This window comes from Nyctereutes procyonoides, unplaced genomic scaffold, assembly GCF_905146905.1.
Source record: "Nyctereutes procyonoides isolate TBG_1078 unplaced genomic scaffold, NYPRO_anot_genome, whole genome shotgun sequence".
In the NCBI taxonomy this organism is placed as follows: Eukaryota; Metazoa; Chordata; class Mammalia; order Carnivora; family Canidae; genus Nyctereutes; species Nyctereutes procyonoides.
In genome coordinates this window covers 28,239,499-28,255,447 of record NW_026575128.1, presented here as the reverse complement: position 1 = coordinate 28,255,447, position 15,949 = coordinate 28,239,499, and positions in this window count along the sequence as shown.

The following is a 15,949-nucleotide window of genomic DNA, read 5'->3' as shown; positions in this document are numbered from 1 at the left end:
AAATAAATATAAAAATAAAAAACCTTTGGGATGCAGCAAAGGTGGTCCTAAGAGGGAAGTATATAGTAATATAGGTCTTCCTCAAGAAGAAAGAAAAGTCTCAAATATACTACCTAACCTTATACCTAAAGGAGCTGGAAAAAATAAAAGCAAATAATGCCTAAATCCAGGAGTTGAAGGGAAATAATAAAGATTAGAGCAGAAAGCTATGATGTAGGGAAAACAAACAAGCAAACCAACAGTAGAACAGATCAATGAAACTAGGAACCGGTTCTTTGAAAGAATTAACAAGATTGATAAACCCCTAGCCAGACTAATCAAAAAACGAAACAAAACAAAAGAAACAAAACACACACACACACACACACACACACACAAACAGAGAAAGGACCCCAATAAAGAAAATCATGGATGAAAGAGGAGAGATCCACATCCTCTCCAACATTTGCTGTTTCCTGTCTTGTTAATTTTCACCATTGTTAATTTCACCATCTCATTGTGGTTTTGTTTTGTATTTCCCTGATGGCCAGTGATGCGGAGCATTTTCTCATGTGCTCATGGACCATGTCTATGTCTTCCTCTGTGAAATTTCTGTCCATGTCTTTTGCCCATTTCATGATTGGATTGTTTCTTTGTTGTTAAGTTTAATAAGTTCTTTATAGATCTTGGATACTCACCCTTTATCTGATAGGTCATTTGCAAATATCTTCTCCCATTCTGTAGGTTGTCTTTTGTTTGTTGTTTGTTTTGTTGACTGCTTCTTTTTCTGTGCAGAAGCTTTTTATCTTAAGTCCCAATAGTTCATTTTTGCTTTTGTTTCCCGTGCCTTCATAGATATATCTTGCAAGAAGTTGCTGTGGCCAAGTTCAAAAAGGCTGTTCTCCTGTAGGATTGTGATGGATTCTTGTCTCACATTTAGATTTTTCATCCATTTTGAGTTTATCTTTGTGTATGGTGTAAGAGAATGGTCTAGTTTCATTCTTCCGCACGTGGCTGTCCAATTTTCCCAGCACCATTTATTGAAGAGACTGTCCTTTTTTTTAAAAATATTGTCTTTTTTTAATTTTTATTTATTTATGATAGTCACATAGAGAGAGAGAGAGAGAGAGAGAGAGGCAGAGACATAGGCAGTGGGAGAAGCAGGCTCCATGCACCGGGAGCCCGACGTGGGATTCGATCCTGGGCCTCCAGGATCGCGCCCTGGGCCAAAGGCAGGTGCTAAACCGCTGCGCCACCCAGGGATCCCGAGACTGTCCATTGTCCAGTGAATAGTCTTTCCTGCTTTGTCAAATATTAGTTGACTAAAGAGTTGAGGGCCCATTTCTGGGTTCTCTATTCTGTTCCATTGGCCTATGGGTCTGTTTTTGTGCCAGTCCCACACTGTCTTGATGATCACAGCTTTATAGTTCATTTGGCAGTTCCTAAATTATATTTTATAACAAACTGGTGATAGTATAAAAAAAAAGAAAGAAAGAAAGAGGAGAGATCACAACACCAAAGAGAAAACAAAAAATCCAGTCAAGAAACAGGCTAAAGACACGAACAGACATTTCTCCAAGAAGACATACAAACAGCTAACAAACACATGAGAAAATGCTCAACATCACTCATCCTCAGGGAAATACGAATCAAAACCACAATGAGACATGACCTCACACCATTCAGAATGGCTAAAGTTAACACCTCAGGAAACAATAGATGTTGGCAAGGATGCAGAGAAAGGGGAACCCACTTACATTGTTGGTAGGGATTCAAACTGATACAGCCACTCTGGAAAACAGTATACAAGTTCCTGAAAAAGTTAAAAACAGAACTATTCTATGACCTAGCAATTGCTCTACTAGGTATTTATCCAAAGGATAAAAAAAAAAACTAATTTAAAGGGGTACATGCACCCCAATGTTTTGAGAAGCAATATCCAGTTACCAAAATATGGAAAGAGCCCAGATGTCCATCAATGGATAAATGGATAAAGATTCCATTTCTATATATCATATATACATAGTACAAATATATATGATATATCCATCCATATGGATATACATATATATACATACATATATAAATATATACATATATAATGGACTATGACTCAATTATCAAAAAGAATGAAATCATGTCATTTGCAAATGATGTGGATAGAACCAGAGTATTGTGCAAAGTGAAATAAGTCAGTCAGAGAATGACAAATATCATGTGATTTTACTCATGTGGAATTTAAGAAACAGATGAACATAAATGGAAAGAAATATAAAATAAGATAAAAACAGAGAGGCAAACCATAAGACTCTTAACTATAGGGAAAAAACTGAGGATCGTTAGAGGAAGTGGATGGGGGAATGAAAGGCATTAAGGAAGGCACTTGATATAATGAGCATGGATGTTGTATGCAACTGATGAAATCACTGAACTCTACCTGAAACTAATAATACACTATGTTAATTAACTTGGATTTAAATTAAATAATAAGCAAATAAAAACGAAAGCCTAATTGCTTTAGTTCCTATTACCCCATGTATCTGTTTTTTAGCAAAATATTACAAGGCATGCTAAAAATCAAGGAAAAAAGTAGTCTGAAGAGACAAAGGATATATAGAAGAAAGAACTACATGCACTTAGGTTTTTAATGAGTTTTTAGCTATAGCACCAAAGTGTAATCCATGGAAGGAAATTTGACAAGTTGTTCTTTATTAACATTAAAAAGTAAAACTGTTAGCAAAAGCATAAGCTATATACTGGGAAAAATGTTTGCAAAACAAATATCTGATAAAGCACTTGTATCCGAAAATTGTAAAAAAACAAAACCAAAAATCTTTAAAATCAGTAATAAGAAAGCATACAGCTCAATTTAAAGATGGGCATAAGATTTGAACAGACGCTTCAGTAGAGAAGATATACAGGTGGTGATCAACCATATGGGAAGATGCTTAACATCATTTATTATTAAGGAATTGCAAATGTAAACAGCAATGAGGTACTACTACACACATATTTTAATGGCTAAAATCCCAAAAGCTTACCATAGAGATTACTGGTGAAGGTACAAGCTACAGAACTCTCATGCATTGCTGGTGGGAATTCAAATGATACAGACCATTTGGGAGACCATTCTACTGTTTCTTACAAAGCTAAACATAATCTTACTCTATGATCCAGCAATTAATTGTACTTACAGATATATACTCAACTGATTTGAACAATTATGTATCCGTGAAAAGCAACATATGAATCTTTATAGAAGTTTTATTTTATAATTTTATATATGCTTTGTAGAAGTTTTCTTTTATAATTTTATAATTATTTTGTAATTAATACAAAATGGAAGCAACCAGTATGCCCCTTAAAGCTATTGAATGAGTAAGTAAACTATGGGAACATCCATATGGTGGAATAATATTCATGATAGAAAGGAATGAGCTGTCAAAATATGAAAAGACATGGGTGAATAATAAATGTGTATTGCTAAATGAAAGATGCCGATATGAAAAGGAGACATGTATGATTTTGGCAAAGGAAAAGAGAGAGTGTTTGCTTGCACATGAATGTAAGGGGGGTGGGGCAGAGGGAGAGGGAGAGAAAGAGTCTCCGATTCCCTGCTGAGTGCAGAGTCCAGTGTGTGGCTCCATCTCACAACCTTGAGATCATGAATTGAGCAAAAGATCAAGAGTTGAGTGCTTAACTGACTGAGGCACCCAGGCACCTTAGTAAGATTTTATTAATAGCTAAATTAGTTGAGTTGGTATATGGGAACTCTGTAAAATTGTTAGTTTTCTAAAAATCTAAAAAAACATATTTTAAAATAAAAAGTTCAGGTGTGTCTGGGTGGCTCAGTGGTTGAGCTTCTGCCTTTGGCTCAGGGCATGATTCTGGGATCCTGGGAGAAGTCCTGCATCTGGCTCCTTGCAGGGAACCTGCTTATCTCTCTGCCTATGTCTCTGCCTCTCTTTCTGTGTCTCTCATGAATAAGTAAATAAAATCTTTTTAAAAAATCAAAGTTCATTTGGGAAAAAAAAATCTCTCATCTCTTTAGTAAAATTATGAAAACAATTTTGTTGTTGTAATACTATGGGTTTTTTTGCTCTTATTATTGACAAATTAAGCATATACCGAAGCTATAGATTACTGGAAGGTGGCTTTGAATGTGGTTTACCTTTCCAGTGTTCTTATTATGGCTCTAATTGCTTGTCTATTTAATTATTTTTGAATCAAGTATTTATTCTTTGAGTATACATTATTAATTAGAATGTTTGAGAAATTTTCGACTAATGACAGGCTTGGTGTATTTGACCAGTAAAATGAATTTGAAATGACTGGAATAATTAAAACTCCCTAGAAGCTTATGCACACATTTAGAATGATGACATGAGAGTGTATTCATAGTTAAAATGTATACTACTGAAGGACTGGTGGTTCTTATACCCTAACCAAAGAATGTAAACTTCTTGCTTGATAAACACTCTTTTTTTTTAATTGACTTGGTGATGCCAGATTTGGTATATTTTATTAAATCAACTATGTGATTCATAGCAGACAACGTTCAAACTGCAAAAGGTTCTCTAGGGCTACTGGCATATCTACTTGGGCAGCTTCTTAGAGATTAGCTTTTTCACGTTTGGGAACTTCTGGATGATTTTCTAAAGGTCTTTTTATGTTGTTCGTAGCCTGTTGAATTTGGGAAATATGCTAGAGAACTAGATGCATTTTAATAGTTTCCAAGTCCCTTGTGTGTTTTGCATGGCTATTTTCCAGAGATTGAATGAGACTTTTCCTAATATACAATGCTTCTTCACTCCACTGATGAAGAATAGGTTTGACCTTGCTCTTTTAAGTAGAATATAGCCTGCTCTCAATATGAAGTAATTTTATTTTCTTATCAAGTTTGCTGCTTCACAATATATTTACTGACTACCAATCCCTCTTTTGCATTCTTAATCGCACTGTGTCCATAACTCTTTTATGTTATAGCATGTTTTTCTTTGTGTGCTATTTTTTTTGTCTGTTTGATTGATTTTAAGCTTTCCTGTTGAATTCTTTCTAAGGTCTTATAGGAATGGTTAGTATTTTTCTTCATTATTTTATCACCTGAGTGCCTCACACTGATTTAACATAATTAGTAAAATTTTTGTGTGGCTGGATAATACTATGTAAAAGAATTGACATTTCTTGGCTTCTTCAATAGATGAAAGCATAGTATGGTTTGATGAAATGAATATACCCTAAAAATGTCAGTTGTGGACTTCCTGTTGACTCTGGGGGACTCTGGGGTTGAAGTACTCATTTATAAAGTTTTTTTCCCTCCACAAATTTAAATGTATATGATTTTAAAACACTCCCAAAAGAAATGGCACATGTCCTGTGTTTCACTGGAGCCAAAAGACACTTAAAAAAATAGAAAAGACTGTGAAATAGTTGTCCAGAAACTCTGCACTCAGTAATTTGATGATAGAGGAGAATATATTGTTTTCATGATAGTCACACTCAACTTTCTTACCAATTTAAGGGAAGATCCAATAAAGTTGGTACTGATGTATAATTTTAACATTTTTACCCTCACTCTATATATTGAAATAAAACCTCTGCCTATTCCTAAGAATTCCTGCCCTGAATAATAGCATGAACTTATTCCAAGGGTGTTTTTGGCCTTGAGCATGGCCTTGACATTCTTTTATTTGAAATTGCATTACTTTGTCCATATGGAGTACATAGTTTTTTTCTTACACACCTTTATTTTTTTAACTTTGAAAATTGGCTCAAATATTTTTTGATCTGTGAAAGAACATACATTATAAAATATTACCTTTTTAAGATTTACACTAGGATGTTTAGTGTTTGGACAACAAATTTGAAATCAGATTACTTGCCATAATTGTAACTTTAGAGTTAAAAATACTGTTTACGTTAATGCCTTTCAAACCTGACTTTAAAGCTTACATCTAACATAACCCTTATTGATATATAAACTCTTTAAATTATTTTGTTTCTGGGCAGCCTGGGTGGCTCAGTGGTTTAGCACTGCCTTCAGCCCAGGGTGTGATTCTGGAGACCTGAGATCAAGTCCTGCGTCAGGCTGCCTGCATGGAGCCTGCTTCTCTCTCTGTCTGTGTCTCTCATAAATACATACATACATACATACATACATAAACTTTAAAAAATAAAATAAACTATTTTATTTCTATCCAGAAATGTAGCAAAATGTTAATAGATGATACACAGAGCAGATAGCAATTCTGAAAGCCAGAAACAATTCAAATCATTTGGATTGGAAATTTGTTGTATCTAGATATATCTAGATATATATAGAAAGATATATAGACATATATATTTTTAGTTTATCTATAATTATTTCAATTGAGGAAGTATATTATTTTTTAAGCAGTGTTTTAATCATTTGTGTATCTGTAAAAGGAGTATTATTCCGACAATGGAGTTCAAGTGATCTCTTAAATCATGTTTATCTAATTCATAAACTATTAACATAATTTATAAAATGCTTTTAAGTAGTTTAAGAATTTTTAAAATAATACTTTCTGGCAAAACAGTTTATTATTTATAATGCAATCAAACTCTTGAATCAAAGATGTCAGTGCTAAGGATTAGTATTAAATTTTTCTGAATTCATTTATAAATACTCTATTTTCATGGAAATCAATAAATTCCTAATTCCTAATTCATAAATAAGTAACTGGGCTGAGGCTCTTATCTGTAGTGTTTGACTATAAAGAATAAATAAGAAACTCATTTGATTTTGGAAAAACAAAAAAGTTTGCTAATCCTATTGAATTGTTTTCAAAGTCAGGGTTCCAATGTTTAAAGAAATTTAAGAGTTTCCATGTATTTTACCTTAATCTGCTTGTGACTGAGGTGTCTATAATTGGATCTATTGATGGTGTCTTTTGAGTATTAATATTTCAGCTTTTTTTAAATATACCAGATACTTGTATTTCTGCTCTTTAGTCAAAGGTGCAATGTATAACATGAAATGATGTACATTTTTATTGTAATTATTAGGAATATTTTACCTTGAGTAGAGCAGACAAAAACAGTAACATTTTTTATTTGGTAAAATAACTGAATTTATGAATAAGCAATTATAAGCATTTGAAAAATTTATTTTAAGAAAATAACTGAATGAAATTTCTTTTGTATAGATTTTTATTTATAATGTTAATATGGATTCTAAGGCTTAGCATAGTCTATTTTTTTATTTATATTTTTTAAAATTTGTTTATTTGAGAGAGAGAGTGAGCAAGAGAGAGAGCAGGAGCAGAGGGAGAAGGAGAAGCAGACTCCTCTGCTGAGCAGGGAGCCTGAAATGGGGCTTGATTCCAGGACTCTGAGATCATGACCCGAGCTGAAGACAAACATTTGAGCCATCCAGGGGCCCTTCGGGACACTTTTCAAAAATACATTCTTCAATATATAATTTTTTGCAATGATTTTTGAAACTCACCTTCCATCAAAAGCATTTTTAAAAACAATTTATTGTACAATTGTGATAAAATACATATAACGTAAAATTATCATCTTAATCATTTTTAGTGCACAATTAAAAGTGTTGAATACATTTATATTGTTCAATTGATCTCCAGAACTTTCTCATATTGCAAAACTATTGTTTTTCTTTCTCTGTGTGTGTGTACACATGTATAAGTACATATACTGTACATAAACATATACACGTATCCTCTTCATATACATGCAGGGAATTGTATATATATTTAGAGATTTTATATAAAATCCTGATATGTATATGTGTATTTTATATATGTGTGTAGGGATCCCTGGGTGGCCTAGGGGTTTAGCGCCTGCCTTTGGTCCAGGGCACGATCCTGGAGGCCCAGGATCGAATCCCACATCGGGCTCCCGGTGCATGGAGCCCGCTTTTCCCTCTGCCTAAGTCTCTGCCTCTCTCTCTCTCTCTCTCTGTGTGACTATCATAAATAAATAAAAATTTAAAAAAAGAATCATTATATATGTGTGTATATATGCATATTACAAAGAGTGAGACTGGAGGGAAGGATATATCCTTAAGGTGTTAACAGTGATGGAATTTATGCATTTTACTCTTTTTAACCTTTGTATTCAGATTTTTCCACATGAATGTATAACCTTTTTGTTAAAAGGAACAATAAAACTTAGTTTGTATTTAGACATCTACATTCTTAACCAAAGAAGCAATGTTTTTATTCCATTATTTCATGAGGAAATGGTAATAAATAAAAGGAGCAGGTATCTTGTAATTCAAAAACAAGACGCATGGTTTTTCAGACCATGTACTATGTCATGCAGAAAATAGCATATATGTTCGATGCTTTGATTTTAAAAACAACTTACCTTACACTTGGGAAAATGTTTAAAATTTTTCACCTCTGATTTTTTTTCATCAGATGTCAGTAATGATTTAATATTTACTTTTGGACTTTTTTTTTTTTTTTTTACTGTGGTGAAACTAAATTTTACCACAAAATTTATCATTTTAACCATTTTTAAGTGTAATAGTTCAGCAATACTGTGCAATCATCAGCACTGTTCATGTCTTCAGCTTTTTTTATCTTCCCAAACTGAAACTCTATACCCATTAAAATATAGCTCCTCGTTCTTTTTTTTCCCCAGTCCCTGACAATCACCACTCTATTTTCTTTCTCTATGAATTTGACTAATTTAAGTACCTCATATAAGTACAATCATACATAAATTGTCCTTTTGTGCCTGGCTTATTTTCATCATAATGTCTTCAAGATTCATCCACATTGTAGTATGTATCAGAATTTCCTTCCCTGTAGGACTGAATAATATCTCATTGCATATATATTCCACATTTTGTTTTTACAGTCATTCTTAGATGGGCACTTGGGTTGCTTCCACTTTCAAACTATTGTGAATAATGCTGCTATGAACATGGATCCATGCATATCTGTTTGAGTCCCTTTCAGATTTTTTGGATATGTACCCAGAAGTGAAATTGTTAGATCATATAATAATTCTATTTTTAATTTTTTGAGGATCTGCCATATTGTTTTTCATAGCAGCTTCAGCATCTTATGTTCCTACTAATAGAGTACTGGAGTTTGAATTTCTCTACATCCTTGTTATTTTCTGTTTTTCTGATGATAACTATCCTAATGAGGGGTATCTCATTGTGATTTTGATTTGCATTTCTCTAATGATTAGTGATATTGAACATCTTTTCAAATGCTTATGCACAATTTGTATATCCTTTAGAGAAATGTTTACTTAAGATCTTTGCCTATTTTATTTTTAATTGTGTTGATTTTTTTTTTTTTTTTTGGTGTTGAGTTTCAGGAGTTCTTTAAATATTTTAAATATTAACCCCTTATCTGATATACGATTTTCAGATATTTTCTACCATTCTGTGAATTGCCTTTTCATTCTCTGGATTATCTTTGCTCAGAATTTTTAAATTTGATGTAGTTTAGTAGTTCCAGATGACATATCCAAGAAACCATTAACTAATGCAATGTCGTGAAGCTTCCCTCTATGTTCTTAGAGTTTTACAGTTGTATGTTTTACATTTAAGTCTTTGATCCATTTTGAGTGAATTCCTATATATGGTGTAACTTCATTCTTTTGCATGGACATGTCGTTCACCCAGCATCATCAGTTAAAAAGATTGTCATTTCCTCCCCTGAATGATCTTGCTACCATTGTCAAAAATCATTTTACCATATGGGGGTACCTGGGTGGCACAGTCAGTTAAGCACCCCACTCTTGATTTCAGGCTCAGGTTCTGACCAAAGACCCCTGATCTCAGGGTTGTGAGACCAGCCCCACATCAGGCTCTGGACTCAATGTGGTCTGGTCAGGATTCTCTCTCTCCCTCTACCTTTCTGGTTCATGCTCGCTTTCTCTCTTTCCAAAATAAATAAATAAATCTTGAGAAAAAAAATCATTTAGCCATATATGTAATTGTTAGACATTTGTGCAATCTTTTATTCTCTGTACTCTTCTGTTCTGCGTCTGTTTTTATGTTAGCACCGTACTGTTTTAATGACTGTGACTTTGTGGTAAGTTTTGAAATCAGGAAGATGAAATCTCCCATTTTGATTTCTGTTTTAAGAGTGTTTTGGCTATTCAAGGTCCTTTGAGTTTCAATATAAATTTTAGAATGGATTTTGTTATTTCTGCCAAAAATGCCTTTGGGATTTTGATAGGGATTGCACTGAATCTGTAGATAACATTGGGTAGAATTGACATTTTAACAATATTAAGTATTCTAATCCATGTACATAGGATGTCTTCCCATTGATTTGAGTCCTCTTTAATTTTTTTGGTAATGTTTTATAGGCTTTAGTGTGCAAGTCTTTCATTCCATTGACTAAGTTTATTCCTAAATTAAAAATTTATTATATGTTATTATTGTGAATCTGTATTCTCTTTAATGCTTCAATTTTAGAAGGTGGTTCTATATAAGTTGCTTTTTATTAAACTTCTCATAAATATTTCCTATCTTTTAGCCTTATGTCTCTTTTATTTATAAGCAAGATGCTATGTCTATGTTTATTTTATTCTACATCATGTTGCAACTATCTCCCATGTTGTAAAGTTGGTCACCCTAATAACACCTTAAGGGTAAATAAGTTATGAAAATTTAAAACTGTGTAAATGTTGAGCTGATTTTTTAATAAAATAAGCCACATTTTTGGACTGCCATAGCTAACATCAAACTAAGAGAAAATAAATTATTTTATAAATCACATATAGTAACAAAGTAAGTAAATATCCATTCTGATTAATGCTATTAAAATAAATTTCGAATGATAACATTAATTTTGCTATACATTCAGATTTTTAATATTTTAATTGAAATTGTAACTTGGGAAAAACTATTTTTTAATAAAGCTTGCAGAGAACCACAAGTTTAACAACAAATAATTAAAAAGCCAATTTCTGTGTAGACCTATACCATAACTATGTAATGGAAATCAAATGCAACTCTTTCCCACAACTTAGTTTTTGCCTAGTTAGTTGAAGAGAATAAGAAAATGAGAATGTCCGTCAATTGGATAATTTTTTAGTATATTTCTCCAAGTAATATAGTAGGATGGTTTCAAGGTCTGTCTGTCTGTCTGTCTCTCTCCCTCTCTCTCTTAAGATAGTAAGGGATTTGTAACTATAGAGAATAAAATAATGGTTACCAGAGAGGAGAGGGCGAGGGGGTTGGGTATAATAGGTGATGGGGATTAAGGAGCACACTTGTGATGAGCATTAGGTTGTATGGAAGTGTTGAATCACTATTGTACACCTGAAACTGATATCACACTGTATGTTAGCTACTTGGAATTTAAATAAAAGCTTAAAAAAAAAGATAGTAAGGGATTAGAAAGGAGGAAGATGGGCAGAGATGAAGCAAGCAATAGGTCAGAAAGAATAAAGAGGAATAGAACAATATAGAAGAATGAATTAAAGGGGAAGAAAAAATAGTAAGAAAAGCAGTAAAAGAGAAGTGGAAAAATATAAATGAAAATATCAGGAACAAAAATAGATGACAAGAGAATTGAGATATACAGTATTCACCACAAACTCAAAATATATAAATCTACACAAATGTATGGAAAGTGGAAAGCAAATATAATCTGTTAAGGAAGGAAGAGAGGGAGGGAGTAAGAAAGGGAGAGAGTTCAGGAGAGGAGAATTAAGGGGAGGAGGAGGGAGAGGGAGAGGAGTTTCCAAAAGGGAATACATATTTTACATGAAAATTGACTCTACTGAGATGGCCACCAAACCATTACATAGGAGACAAACATTAGTTCAAAGAACAAAATTGACTATATGAAGGAATCAGGATGGCTTCAAAGAGAAAATAATGTTTAACAAATATATTCCATATTTAGGAAATTCATATGAATGAGATTTAGATAGTTCTAGTAGAAAAAAACCAACCAACCAACCTTTGGGTAAAAGGGGCAGCACATGTAGAGGTTTTAGAACAAAATCCAACAGTGTGGTTAGTCTTTTTTGTCCTTAAGGTTGCAGTCTGGTCAGGGTAGGTGTCACCTGAAAAAGCACTGCAGTCAGATCTTTTTAGAGAAGGTCATCAAAAGGAAGTGACCTCTGACCCATGAGCCTACGGGAGCAGTGGGAGGCTCCTCACACCCTCTTATGTGCTTAGAATATATGTTTTGACATCATTACTATAGTGGGAGCTGTTTTCAAGGACGCAGCCTTGAGGGACTGCTCAACCCAGTTAAAACCTCTATATTAGGGATTCCCCGGGTGGCTCAGCAGTTTAGCACCTGCCTTCCGCCCAGGGCATGATCCTGGAGTCCTGGGATCAAGTCCCACATCGGGCTACCCGCATGGAGTCTACCTCTCCCTCTGTCTCTCTGTCTCTCTGTCTGTCTCTCTCTCTTTCTCTCTCGAATAAATAAATAAAATCTTAAAAAAAAAAAAACTCTCTATATTAACCTGTAAACTTAGGACAGGTGTGGAGATCTACTCATCTTGCGGCCACCCAAGACAAGCTTCCTATATAAGTTCACTTGCTTATTAAACTTGCTACTTACCCATCTGGAATGGCCTGCTTCTTCTGTCTCTCCCTGTCCTTTGCATATGGGGGCCAGTTTCAGTCTTCATTTCCCAAGGATTCTAACTAACACTTGCAGATCACTTTAAAGATTTGGGTGTTATTCTTCAGGTGTTGATGAGTAAATAAACTGTCATAAGCAGGAGAATGATATAGCTATGCATGATTTAGATAGAATTGGCAGCTGTAGAAGAGGTTTTGATGTAGTAAATTACTTGACACAGAGAAATGAAATATAAGGTTCTTGTTATGCAGGTTAGAAATGTTGAAAGCTAGAATATAATGCCATGATAGCTAGAAATAACAAAAGATTTTAAAGAAGTTAGAATCAATAGATAATGATCGGGATATTAGAAGTAAAGGAAGAAGGTTATACTATTTAAAATCACTAAGTGTCTGGCTTGGCAAACTAGGTATGTGGTGATGCTTTTGCGAAAAGCATACCTGAGTATTATGACGTGAAGAGTGATCTTTCTAAAATGCAAATGTGATTATTTCTCACCTCAATTTAAGGGCCCTCTATGATTCTCTATTGAATGATGAAGTCCAAACTCCTTTATATAGCATAAATGACTCATTATCTCTCCAGACACATGGTTTCTTTATGCCCTTCATGCCTCACTCTACACTTCGACTATACTGAATTACTCTCACTTATCCAAATGTATGATGCATATTTCCCCTGGGGCTTTGTTCCCAGTGCCTGGAAATATTCCTTATCCTTTTAATCAGGCTTTACTTAGCCTTTTCTTAACCATTACTTCCTATAAGAACCAAGTTCTAATACCCTAAGATTAGTTTAGGTATCACTCATATATAGTTGTATATGGTCCTGATTTTATCACTGCAATATAGTGTTAGTAAAATTGGCAATTTCTAAGTGGAGATATACATCTGAAATTCTTAAAATATGAGCTTTGTTCACTACTGTAATTATCTATTAACTGAGAGGCTCAAAGCACATTTGTGCAATGCAGTTGGATAATCAGTTGTCATTTGCTTCATGTCTCTTCGGCCACCATGGTCATTATAAAAACAGCAACTGAGGGGTGCCTGGGTGGTTCTGTTGGTTAAGCCTCTGCCTTCAAGTTGTGATCCCAGGGACCTGGATGGGGCCCTGATTAGGGCTCCTTGCCCAGCAGGAGCCTGCTTCTCCCTTTCCCTCTGCACCTCCTCCTGCTTGTGCTCTCTTGCTCTCTCTCTGTCAAATAAATAAAATCTTAAAAGAAAAAAAAACAGCAATTGAGAGTGATAAATAGCTTTCCTCCTTCCCTTCTTTTCTTCCTTTCTTTTCCTTTCATGTTCTTTGAAAATCTGCTAGATAATTATAATTCCCAAATGGGATACTGAAGCTCTTCCTTTGGGCTCTTGTGCTTTTTTTCCTCAATGATAGCTACAGTGTTTGCCACTTCTGAAGAGGGAAAGAGCCTGGAGCATTTGCTCCAGTCTTTCTTTTTGCCTCTGCTATTTCTTCTCCCCTCCACCCCCCTGAATAAAATGATCAGCTGCAGGATAAATGGAGGAAAAGTGGAAAATTTGATTTGCTTTTTCTTTTGGCTCTCCAGTCATTACATCATATCATCTTTGCTTCCCTTATGATGTATACACCTTGTATACGTTGTGTATAGACTTTTGTCTTGGAAGCCACAATTTGTTTGTTAATAAATCGTTAACCAGATACAGAGCATTACAGAATGTCATGAGGAAAGTTATGAAAGGATAGGTTGGGATTTTTTTTAGCAGCATTAATAAAAGATACATTAAAGTATGTATACTTGGATTATGTATGCATCTTGGATTATGATGCTCTTAATTGTCCTTTCTGATAATGTAAACATTGTTTTATATAGAAAACTTATGAAAAAAATGAAAATTTCTACGACCCCCTATGTTTTGTGTATTGCCAACACACCAAGTAAAGTGTACTAAGTCTAAAATCCAGAATATTATTGAAATTCTAAAATAACTATCTAATTCAGCAGAAAAAAGATATTATATCACAACATATCATTCAACTGAAATAAACAGAATTCAAAAATGGCTTGTTTTTATTTAGAAGCAGAATAATTATGAACCACGATTTAATTTGGAACATCTTATTTTCTTAAGGAGGATATTCAAAGAGTCAAGATTTACTTCTGTGGTCACATATTAGGATTCTGTATCCCCTTTTCTATTTGTATATAATTTCTGAATTTTAACTTATGTTGAAAATGATGCATTTCTTTGTGGAACTGCATTAAAAGAAGTTGATTGTTAATAAAAAAAATACAAGTATTCATATTAAGGTACTGGAATTTAAAGCAAAGCCTTCTACATACTATACAATGAAGTAAAATGGCTTTAGGACCTAAAGAAGACATGTTCTATACATATATGTTCTTTAAAACTGCAAAAGATATGATTTAATATGTTAGCTGAAAACTTTGAATGTTTCTCTCAGATAGAAATGTATATAGCATGATAGTATGGATTCTAGACTGTAGTTTCAAAGAAAGCAATAGTGAAAATGAATTTCATGCCAGTAGACACTTTAAAAACTAGATTTAGCAGCAGTCACATTAGCTTAGATAATGGGAGAATTTTTCTTCATTGAAAATGCTCTGTGTCGCTTAAGAAGAACTTACTGAGGCAGCCTGCCATCTAGCTTTTTCACAGAAAAACAGGCTTACAGACTGCAGATGAGAGAGTCTGGAGCAGAGACAATTTTAACTTAGCCATTCCTAATTTATCTCAAGCATTTCCAATTCATCTTCACTGCTCTATGCACACAGGAACACCAGATTGCCATCCCTGGGGAACAGAATGCAACCAGGGATCTGGAGAGCTGTCACATTCCAAGAAATATTTAAATTGTGCTGATTTTCTTCTGGAGAACTGAGCCCAGGGAATGAAACTCTCCATCAAGTCATAGCTTTGCGGGCAATAGATCAGAGGATATTGCCAGTTTTCTAATGGATTATTGTTATCGGGCAGGTTTTCTCTGAAGGTATGTATTTTCTCAATTCATTACCCTCTCCTATTTATCAGGTAATGATCTAATGAGCTGGAGATCCAAACCGGTAAAAAAGAGAAAGATGTTAAGTAGTCAGTATTGACTAAAGAATGACACTTTATTGCTGCATGTTTATAGGTGAATAATCTGACTCCGTTAGTAAAGATTAGTAGGGTACAGTTTGAATTGCATTGTCAGCAAAAACAGGCAAAACCAAAACAAAACCGTGCTGCAGGCTGCATTATCATAAGTTCATATTAATTCTCTTGAGGATTTTTTTGTAGCTGCAGCGTATAATGAAGGGAAATACATACTTTGGAAACTCAGCTAACCTTATACATTTTAAAAATATTTTTACATGATCATGATGTTTCCTCCGTATATTCTCAAATACAAACTTTGTCTCAGAT